The following is a 9,754-nucleotide window of genomic DNA, read 5'->3' as shown; positions in this document are numbered from 1 at the left end:
CAAGGTAGGCACAGCTTACGAATGTGAATTTATAAAATAAAGTCAGATGCTGCTGTGCTATGGGATGGGATTCACCTCACTTTGCAAAAAGCCCAGAGAAAAGTACTGAATGATGCAGGTGGAAAATATGTAATGCAGAACAGTGGTAGACAAGCACTGTTCTTTTTATGGCTTTTACATTGAAGTGAATGTACCAGTTCTGCATTTAAAACTGAGGACAGGAGATTTGTCTTCTGAAAGTATTTAAGGGCTTGATGGGTATGATTCTTATTACATTTTCTATGTGTTTCTCTTTTAAGAAATACTAGTTTTGCTCACATGCTCTTCACAGTTTTTCTTAAGTACACTTGTCAGAGACAGCTAGGTTGATAGCTTGCAGGTGAAAATCAAATCAGGGGCTGAGCCAAGAAAGAAAACCTTATATTAATGACTTACTACAGACCACCTAATCAAGGGGAGGATGAGCAAGATAATACCAGTTACTTCTTAAGGAATCTTATAAATGTGGAAAATGTATTTCAGCTGAGAAATGGGAAGTGACCGAGTTTTCACGGTCAAGAACTGTGGTTTTTGCTTAGTAAGAGTTGGAAGTTGTGCTGGTGAATTCAACTGACTCACGCTGGAATCACAATCACCTTGCCTTAATTGTCTCTACAGCAGAATAATTTTAAAAAGAGTTGGTAAAAGCTTCTTGGTTTTAAGCTGGACTGAGTGAGTTAACCAGGTACTTCAGCCTCTGATCAACTGTGATTACCCTGGAAAAAGAGCACACCACCTGCGTCTGCCTGACCATCTACTTACATCAACAGGTATTACAGGTAAAGTTTTCTCCCTTTTGTGGGGCTTCTAGATTGCCACAGGGAAGAATCATTTGGCATTTGCAGTAGTATGTGTTCCTTTTCCTCTGGAGATGATGACTGTGTTCTACATAGCTGATAAACTCTAGCTGAATCTTCTTTTCAGCTAAGTGCTTCCAGCTAAGATTTTGTAAATTCACTTGTTGCTGATGCTGTTGTATCAGGAAACAGTTAATTCTTACGTTTTTTTAAAGAAAATACTTTGGAAGATTTTTATAATAATTCCTGTTGTGGATTTTTGAATCCCGAGATAGTGAATGAACAACATAAAATAGCCAATGGGATAATAAGAAAACAGTGACTTCCTATGAAAATACCTGCTTTTTTTGTCTGCTCTTGCAGTGTCAAAGGCAAACTGCTGTGTAGCAGCAGATCTTCTGACAGCATCTCCAGTCACTTCCCTAACACAGGTCTTATTGTATCTGCAGTGATTCTAAGAGGAATGAAACTTAAAATGCAATCACCATAATGCTGTGAAGGTAAAAGGTGTGCTTCTTTGTTAGGGCAGCAGCAGATGAACAGGAAATCCAGGGCAAAGGAGGGAGCAGACCCTTGTGAAGGGGTAGCAGAGATGGTAAACCACTTGTGGCCTGCTGCTGAGTGTGTTTAAGCCAGTTCTGTGGAGCGGAAGTCTTAGTAAAGGTCTCAGTGTCCTAGAAAAAGCATTGTCTGGGAAAATGCAGGAGCACAGAACAAAAGCTTGTGGTGTTTTCTTAAGGGTGCTGTACCCTGAAATAGAATGGTTGAAGAAATTTTTCCTTTTCTCCAATATCTCCAAATTTGTTCATAGCCAAGCAATGTTGTTATGTTGAGATATACTTTTTTTTTAGTTCAGTACAAAATCTTTTGAGTCCATCAACTCCAGTAAACGAAAAATTTATCTAGAGCCACATCTAAAAATCTTAAACTGGGACAGAATTATTGCTAACTCTGTTGCTTTTGATGTGGCAAATATTACACCAGGCTAGACTTTTAGTCACACATTTGTGTTCAATTGCTGGTTGAGGCACTTTGAACACCTCAAAAGGAAGAAAAACAAATACAGAAAGCAGTGTTTAATCAGAACTTGGTATTGATATCACTTGGATTTGAAAAAGGTAAGGAGATCTAGAGGTGTTGGAGTCTGAAACATTTCCAGTGGATAAAGGGAAATACTGTTGAATGAAGTTCTGGTAGGGTTTTATGTAGAGCAGTTATATGTTGGCATGTCACCCATATTTGAGGAAAATTAACTCACAGCAGATGCATGGATGAAGGAGAATGTATGGGAAAGGGAAAACCAGACATTTGAGAGGACACTAGATGACTGCAGGTTAATTTGTTTGTCAGAGAAACAATTGCGAATGGACCTCTGTTCTACATGAAAGCAACCTAGAGAAGGGAGATAAAGCTAGAAGGCCAATGGTGGTGTGAGAACAAATATATGAAGGAATATTATTAAGGAATAAACTGAAGCTGAATATAAAAAGTATGTTCCAGAGTTTTGTGAAGTCTGTGAAAACCTTGAGAATGATTAGGCTAACTTACTGGTGGACGTGTAAAGTAGAAGGTGATGAATTGATAGAACAATTGATTTATACAAAGGTATGCCAATGTTTTTAAGAAGTGTTAGCTTGTTTGATATCTTTGTGATCAGGGCTGGTAGGAAGGGAAATGCTGATTATCTCCCAAGGCTCCATATAAGCAAGGGGAGCCTGTATTGTTTTCTCCTTAGGAAAAAACCTACTGCAGGAGCTGGAGTGCTGACACACATACCTGGGTGCTTTTTCATACCTGTTACATTTTTCAAATCCTTTAAAGGGAGCAGTGCTCTCTTACATGACACTGCAATCACTCTCAGTCCACTCCTCAACACGGCATCACCTGCTGCGTTTGTAATCTTCAAATTCCGTACAAGGCCTTGAGCTAGAGCAGACTGCTGCATTTAGCAGACTCACTGTGAAATGGTATTTGGTACAAGCTTATTTCCTCCAAATGTATCTGACAGAGGCACTTTTCAATTTCAGGGCAAAATACATCAGAGTTTGGGTTAGTAATAAGGGATACACATGGGAGCACATTCTGTTTCAAGCTATAAGCTTTGTAAATTATTATCATTATAAATATATCTGTAATATAAATTATATATATAAAGCATCAATTATTAATTATTTTTCATGTAGCCCATCTTTCCTTCTGTAGTTTTTGTGGGTTTGTAATCATGGCGATGTGGTTTTAACTATTACATTTTTTTTATCCATGGTTGTAGTGAAGGTCAACAGCGCATCCAGGTGGTGGAATTTTTGGTTGTGGTTGTTTTTTGTTTGCTGAACTGGTTATTGCATTGCTGACCATCACAGTTAAGTCAGCTAAGAGTTGTATAATGTCACACAAACCAGAACTTCTGTTGAGAATTCCACAGAGATTATGATTCATGCCTTACGTGCTTTGAATCCAAGGGTGTTGATGTAAATATCAGGCTGAGTTTACCTTAGGGGTAAAAACAAAGCTGTAAAGGTTGATTAGCTAGGTGTGGTAAAAAATGTTGCTTATAAAATTAGGGACAAAAATTCGAATTATTTAGTCTCTAAAAAAATAATCCCACAATATAATAAAAGTAATTAAATTTTACATGAGACCTTCAGCTATAAAACAAACAAATCATTACATAACCCCAATGGGGGAAAAATATCTTTATAAAAGTCTAATTATGGTTACTGTCCCTGCCCAATTTGACCATCATAAGCATTTCCTTGCTTTGTAACAAGTAGAAATTAAAGAAGGTTTTGCAGTACTTCTGTAAAATGAACCAGGCTCTGTACCTTTGCAGTGCATCCTTTTCCATCTTCATTGCTTAAAAGTTCTTATTTGAAGGCAGCTATACACCTCTAAATCTAAACTGTAGTGGAACCACTGCACAAATGTAGCACTCTCATGCCCTAGTCAGAATGAGAAGACTCGCTGCAGCACATCCATGATTTAAATGTAGGGTGTGGGGATATTTTTCCTTCAGCATTCCACCCCACTGCCAGTCACCCATGTGGTAGAGCAATACAAGTTCCCTGCTGTTAAGATTATTTCCCAACTCACTTTGGTTTTTTTCTTAAGGGTGTGTTTATGTTCTTTCTTTGTGTTTTGTTCTTGTTTTTCCTCTTTTGTTGTTTTATTTTGTGTGTGTGTTTGGCTTTTTCCTGTTAGAAAATTGTGGCAGTTGAGAAGCAGAACTGGGACTGAGAAGTTTGATGGGGATCAGAGTGGATGGGACTGTATTTTTCAAGTGCTTTGTGAATGCTTTGCTTGCAGAAGTTAGCCTCTGTTTTGTAATGAGGTGTGCTGGAAAATGGCATCTGGACAGCCGCATTCATTAGTCCATTGTGAAACATGGCAAGTTTAAGCAAGTTTTATCTGCAAATTTCACCTTGGGCTTTACTGTGGAACCATTACTGGAATCTGCATAACGATGCATATGATGTATTGAGGATAATATTACACCAGAGTTTAATTTATAATGTGTCAACTGTGTTAAAGCAATATGTGAGGAAGAAATGAGGGTGAAAAATGTCAGAAAAAACATGTATTCTGGTTGAACCCAAGCCATTCTGTGATTTTATGATACTTGGGCGTACCTGCGGAGGTCGTTGATTATGCATCAGGAAATGAAAGTCAGCTCCATTCAGTCTGCAGCTATTTTGAGTTTTCTCTCTTTTTGATGTTTTCTGTCTGAGTCTCATGTGGTATTTGTAATTTGGTCAGGCACTGAGGGCAAAATCCCCTACCTCTCTTAACTGTCAGAGAAGCAGGTATTGGCTGCTAATTGAAAGATAACTGTTGTAGCGTTATAATTGTGTCAGTATTCCAAGAAGCCTTATTTTGTGAACTCTTTTTTCTTTAGGAAAACAGTTAGGATTATTTTGAAAAAATAAATTTCTGAGGAACTGTCATTTTTTTCTCTTTTTTTTTTTTTTTGGCATCAAGATTTAGGAGATCTTATTCCCTATGCATGTGTTTCCTACTCTAATGGTTTTTTAACTTGTGGCTAATCCCAACAGAATTTGACTTATTTATCAAAGAAATACCTTTAGAAGTCTGTAAAATCAGATAGCTGCATAGACAATTGAGGTTTTTATTGGTGCCCCTCTCTCTGATAGTGACACAGATACGAGGAGACCACCATGGTCTTTGCACCATTCTGAAATACTGGAAAATCCACTGATTATCAATTTTTTTTTCCAGCCCAATGAAATTGCTTCAATAATTAGGTAATTCAGTAGGGTCTCTGAGGCCCATGGAAATCCTTGTTTCTGTGTGCTCCTTCTCTTCCTACAGTCAGCCCTCAGGGGGCAGTGGCACTCTGTCATGGAGAGTTCTGCACCTGGGTACCTGCACCTGGTCCTCACCCTCCACCCCACCCTGGAGACCTCCTCTTTGGAGGTCTGACACGCCTCCTTGTCCAGAGCATCTGATCCAGAGGCTCCTCCTCCTACAAACACAGTCTGTAGTCTCCCTCAGCTCTGTAAAGCTGAGATATTTGGGGATCAAAGAGGAAGAGGTTTGCACCTCCCAAGAATTACTTAAGCAAAAAGTGAAATTAATCAGATACACTGTTACTTCATTAAGCAAACTCTGGTTGATCTGGGGCTGAACTGGGGTCATCCTTCAGCAAATAAGGAAAACACACTTCTGTAACTGGATGAGCTCGTCAGTTTAATGCATCACTATAAAGTACATCAAAAAGGTAAAATGTCATTATCCGTGATGATCCCGTAGGAACTTACGAATATATTAAATACTTTTTGTTTAGTGGAATCATGGGAAAAACCTCTGTTATTTTGGAAGCTTTCAGTGGCTTTTGTTTTTTTGTAAGGTGGAATTGTAGAACTACTGAAGTTTATCTGAGTATCTGAACTTTTTCTTTAAGTCCCACTTTTGTGGCACCTATTCCACTGTGGTAGAATTTAAATCAGTCAAAGCCTCTTTTTTACTCTGAGTTATTCTAGGGCGGGGTAAAGGGATGGTGATGGGGAAAGATGTTCACAGCCCCTGTATCTGGAGGGCTGAGATCTCTCAATTGCCTTGCACAAAAAAAATAAGAACAAACCAACCTTCTGAACACTCTGCTGAGTGTCTGATTTCCTGGACTTGCTCCCTGTCCAAGGGGTAACACTGGAAAGCAACTCTGCCTTACTGATGCTATGTATTTCATCAACAACCATCACCCACTACTCCTGAAGGAGATAAGCATGTGAATCTTGCTCTTTTGATGACTCCTTGAGCACAACTTGCGAGGTTATTGTTTTTTAAATACCTTTTCACTCAGCATTCATTTTATAAATGAATACACAGCCTGTAACAGTCAGAAGCAGAGGTGCTGTCAAGACTGACGCCAGTTATACAACCACTTTGACATCTGAAGGTTTTCTAATAGGAATGTTTACTTCTCCCTTTTGCAGGAGGAGAGCAGTTAGGAAGGTGTGGGCAGGAATGGTCCTTCTCACCAGCAGCTGCTCTTTGTCTAAGGAAATGATATGATGAACCGTAAGGATTAGTTTGACAAGCTACTTATAAGTACAATACCCAGACTAACAGACCAGGTTCTCCAGGCTTTTTGCATGGCTTTTGAATGGAATAAATATGCCAATATCTGAAATCAGTACTGTAAAACGGGAATCTTCCTATTTTCTTCTTTCTGACCTAGAGCAGAAGGTCTAAATGTTCCGAGTCCAAGTTCTCTCTGCTCAAGACCATGACCATCCATATTAAAGTATCAGGCCTGAGTACTGCTACAAGATTCAGTCTTGCTTGCAAGCTATCTAAAGGCCATGTAGAATCATAGAGCAATTCAGGCTGCAAAAAACCTCTAAGATCATGCAGTCCAACTGTTAGCATAATGTGTCCAAGTCCCACTAAACCATGTCCTAAAAGGTCACATCTACATGTCTTAAATGCCTCCAGGGATGCTGACACAACCATTTCCCTGGCAGCTTGTTCCAGTGCTTGACAACACTTCCAGTGAAAATTTTTCCTAATATCTAATCTAAACCTGCCCCGGAGCAACTTGAGGCCATTTCCCCATGTTTTGTTGTGTGTTACTTGGGAGAAGAATGGGAGTAGCAACGCCTGCCTTGCTACAGCCTCCTCTTAGGCAGTTGTAGAGAGTGATGCGGTCCCCCCTGAGCCTCTTTTTCTCCAGGCTAAACAACCCCAGCTCCCTCAGCTGCTCTTCATCTGACTTGTGCTCCAGACCCTTCACCAGCTCTGTGGCCCTTCTCTGGACCTGTTCCAGAAACCTAATGGCCTTTTTGTAGTGAGGGGCCCAAAACTCAAGGTTTGGCAGCACCAGAACCAAATACAAGGAGACAATCACTGCCCTGGTCCTGCTGGCCACACTGTTTCTGATAGAAGCCAGGAAGCCTTTGGCCTTCTTTGTCCACCAGGGCACACTGCTTACCATGCATACACAAGAGTCCAGATAAAGTGTGTGAATAGATATAACATTGTTAATGGGCATTTTTACCCACTCCATAGACATACTAGCTGCCTTCCTTTGCTGCATGTGTATGAGTGCTTAAAAAAAAAACAATGGGCAAAGAAATATCTGTCACAGTGGTGTAGGATGATAACCATAGTCACTGGAGAGAGCTGGGCCCTTCCAGAGAGCAGTTCACCCCCGGGTGCTACCAGAGAATCTTTTAGCCTCTTTCTTTTCATTAATTAGGGCTGGTGACTCAGCTGCAATTACAAACTCACACTCAATACTTACCTCTGAGTTCCTGTAGCTTTGTAGGAAAAAACCCACACCTGTAATTTAAAAAGAGTAGTAACAGTGAATGCCCCTAAAGAAAAAGCAGTGGAGATGTCTTGATTTTGCTTTAGACATGCTTGGAGATGTCTTCTTTTGCTTTAGGAGCATGATAAATTGCATTGCCTGGAGGCTGTTAACCCATGCACACAATCACACGCTTGGCTGGTGGTGGAGACCCAACTTTGGAGCCTCTACTATGGGACTCCTATGAATCAGTGATAAAGAAGTGATGTCTTCTGGTCTGATCTGAAGGTGAAAGTGTACTCTGGGTGCTGTGACTAGATGTCTCATCAGTGGTGATTGGGGTCACCCCAGTAGCATTGTTTGAGGGGAGCATGTTCTTGAGAACTGAGTGCTTGGGAGTTGTCTCCTGAGCAGTAACACAAAGCAGCTCATTCATTTGCTGTTTTTGTCACTTGTGTCAACTGACCTCAGATTGTGTTGATGTACTTAGGAGAATAACCTGAGAAAATTGATGCAATTACTTTGTAGATAAGGCCTAAATTTGCAACGTGAATGTGAATATTTTTTTATAGTTGTACTAAATGATGTATTAGGACAAAATTTTAACAGGACGTGTACAATTGTGCAACTTCTGTGAAGCAGACAATATAAAGTAAATTTATTTGTTATTGTCTCAAAAGAAAGATGTTTCCTGTGGAATATTCTCTATTATCAAAGCAGGAAATGCAGCTTAATGTCCCTGTTCTTCATTTTACCTAAGTGCTTTATAACGAAAGGTGCATGGAGGTTTAATTTCTTAAGGGTTTAATTTGCTGTCACTTCTGATTTGTCAGAATCTAGGTCAGAAAGGCTTATTATTAAGTTTTGGGATGGCTTATTTGGGTCATGTAAATGAAGTCTGATGTCTAGAGAGGGTGCCCAACAGCTTTGCTTTAGCACATTATGAAGAACAAAGCACAAGTATTTCTAGAAATGAGGTTGGACTCTGTGACTGCATTGGTGTGTCAGAGGTTGGACCAAGAGGTGTCTGTCTCTTTATCATGGCACCTTTCTCTCAGAAGCTACTGATCTTGGGAGGCTTGTGAACCAGCCTCTGAGGGCTATTTCCCCCTTTGCTTTATATAAGATATTAAATATTTTATTTCAAATATCTGTAGAAACCCTGAGAGAATTTGGAGAAATTATTATCAGGCTCTCTTCTCTGTGGGAGGAAAGTGATTCTGAACCTGTGTCAAAACTGGGATCTTGGTGGCAAGTGGGCTTCTCCAGCTCTTGCAGCTGCCTCTGAAGAGGCTGCAAAGCCTGTGCTGGTTCTGCTGCAAGCTCTCTGCTCCTCTGCCACCCTAGACACCCTGCTCCAAGCTATGTGGCCCAGCCCAAGGGACTGTGTGACTCCAGACATCGTTATCACCACAGCCAGCGCTGCTGTGGGCTGCTGTTGTTGCGATGGTGTTGGTGAAATACCACCCTGTCTTCTGGCCTGTGGCTTCCTGACCCTGACTCACCTGCACCGTGCTTTGTGATGCAGTGTCAAGTTATCAAGTCATTTACTATTATTGCTGGGCTACATCTGCTTTTGGGTGGGAGTGTGGTTTAGCTGGGTTCTTTTTTCTCATTACGTGCAGAGTAAGCAGGGGCAGTCTAATGACATAGAAACTTGAACTTTTACTGTTGCTTAATTTGATTTATGAAATCCACAAAAGGCCCTAATGTGGACGTTCTGGAAAGGGTGCGAATAAAGTGGGGAGCATGGCATGTTATCTAAGTGCACGGCTAAGTTTTGTCCCTCAAGAACAAGGAGAATCCAGTCATCAAACTGGGACATGAAATGATTTCAGAGCCTGAGTGAAGTGGCTGGGGTTCCGCCTCTTGTAACCCTGTGAGCTGAATCTCATTTCAGTTCAGAGCGTTACTGCGAAAATGTTATTTTATAAACAAAATGAAATAATTCTCTATTGTAATACCAGTTCCACTATAAAACAACCCAACAAAAAAACTTTAGGTGGGAAGTCGTCAGGCTTTTTTTGCATAAGTGGCAGTACAGCATAAAGCAGAAATATTCATTAAATGCTTGAATCTATTGAAAGGCAAGACTAATAATAATTTGAAACTTTATATAAGGTAGGTCTCATCTAAGGTAGCTCTTTATAGG

This window comes from Cyanistes caeruleus, chromosome 6 (assembly GCF_971803275.1).
Source record: "Cyanistes caeruleus chromosome 6, bCyaCae1.hap1.1, whole genome shotgun sequence".
In the NCBI taxonomy this organism is placed as follows: Eukaryota; Metazoa; Chordata; class Aves; order Passeriformes; family Paridae; genus Cyanistes; species Cyanistes caeruleus.
Note: the sequence above shows the minus strand (reverse complement) of the source record.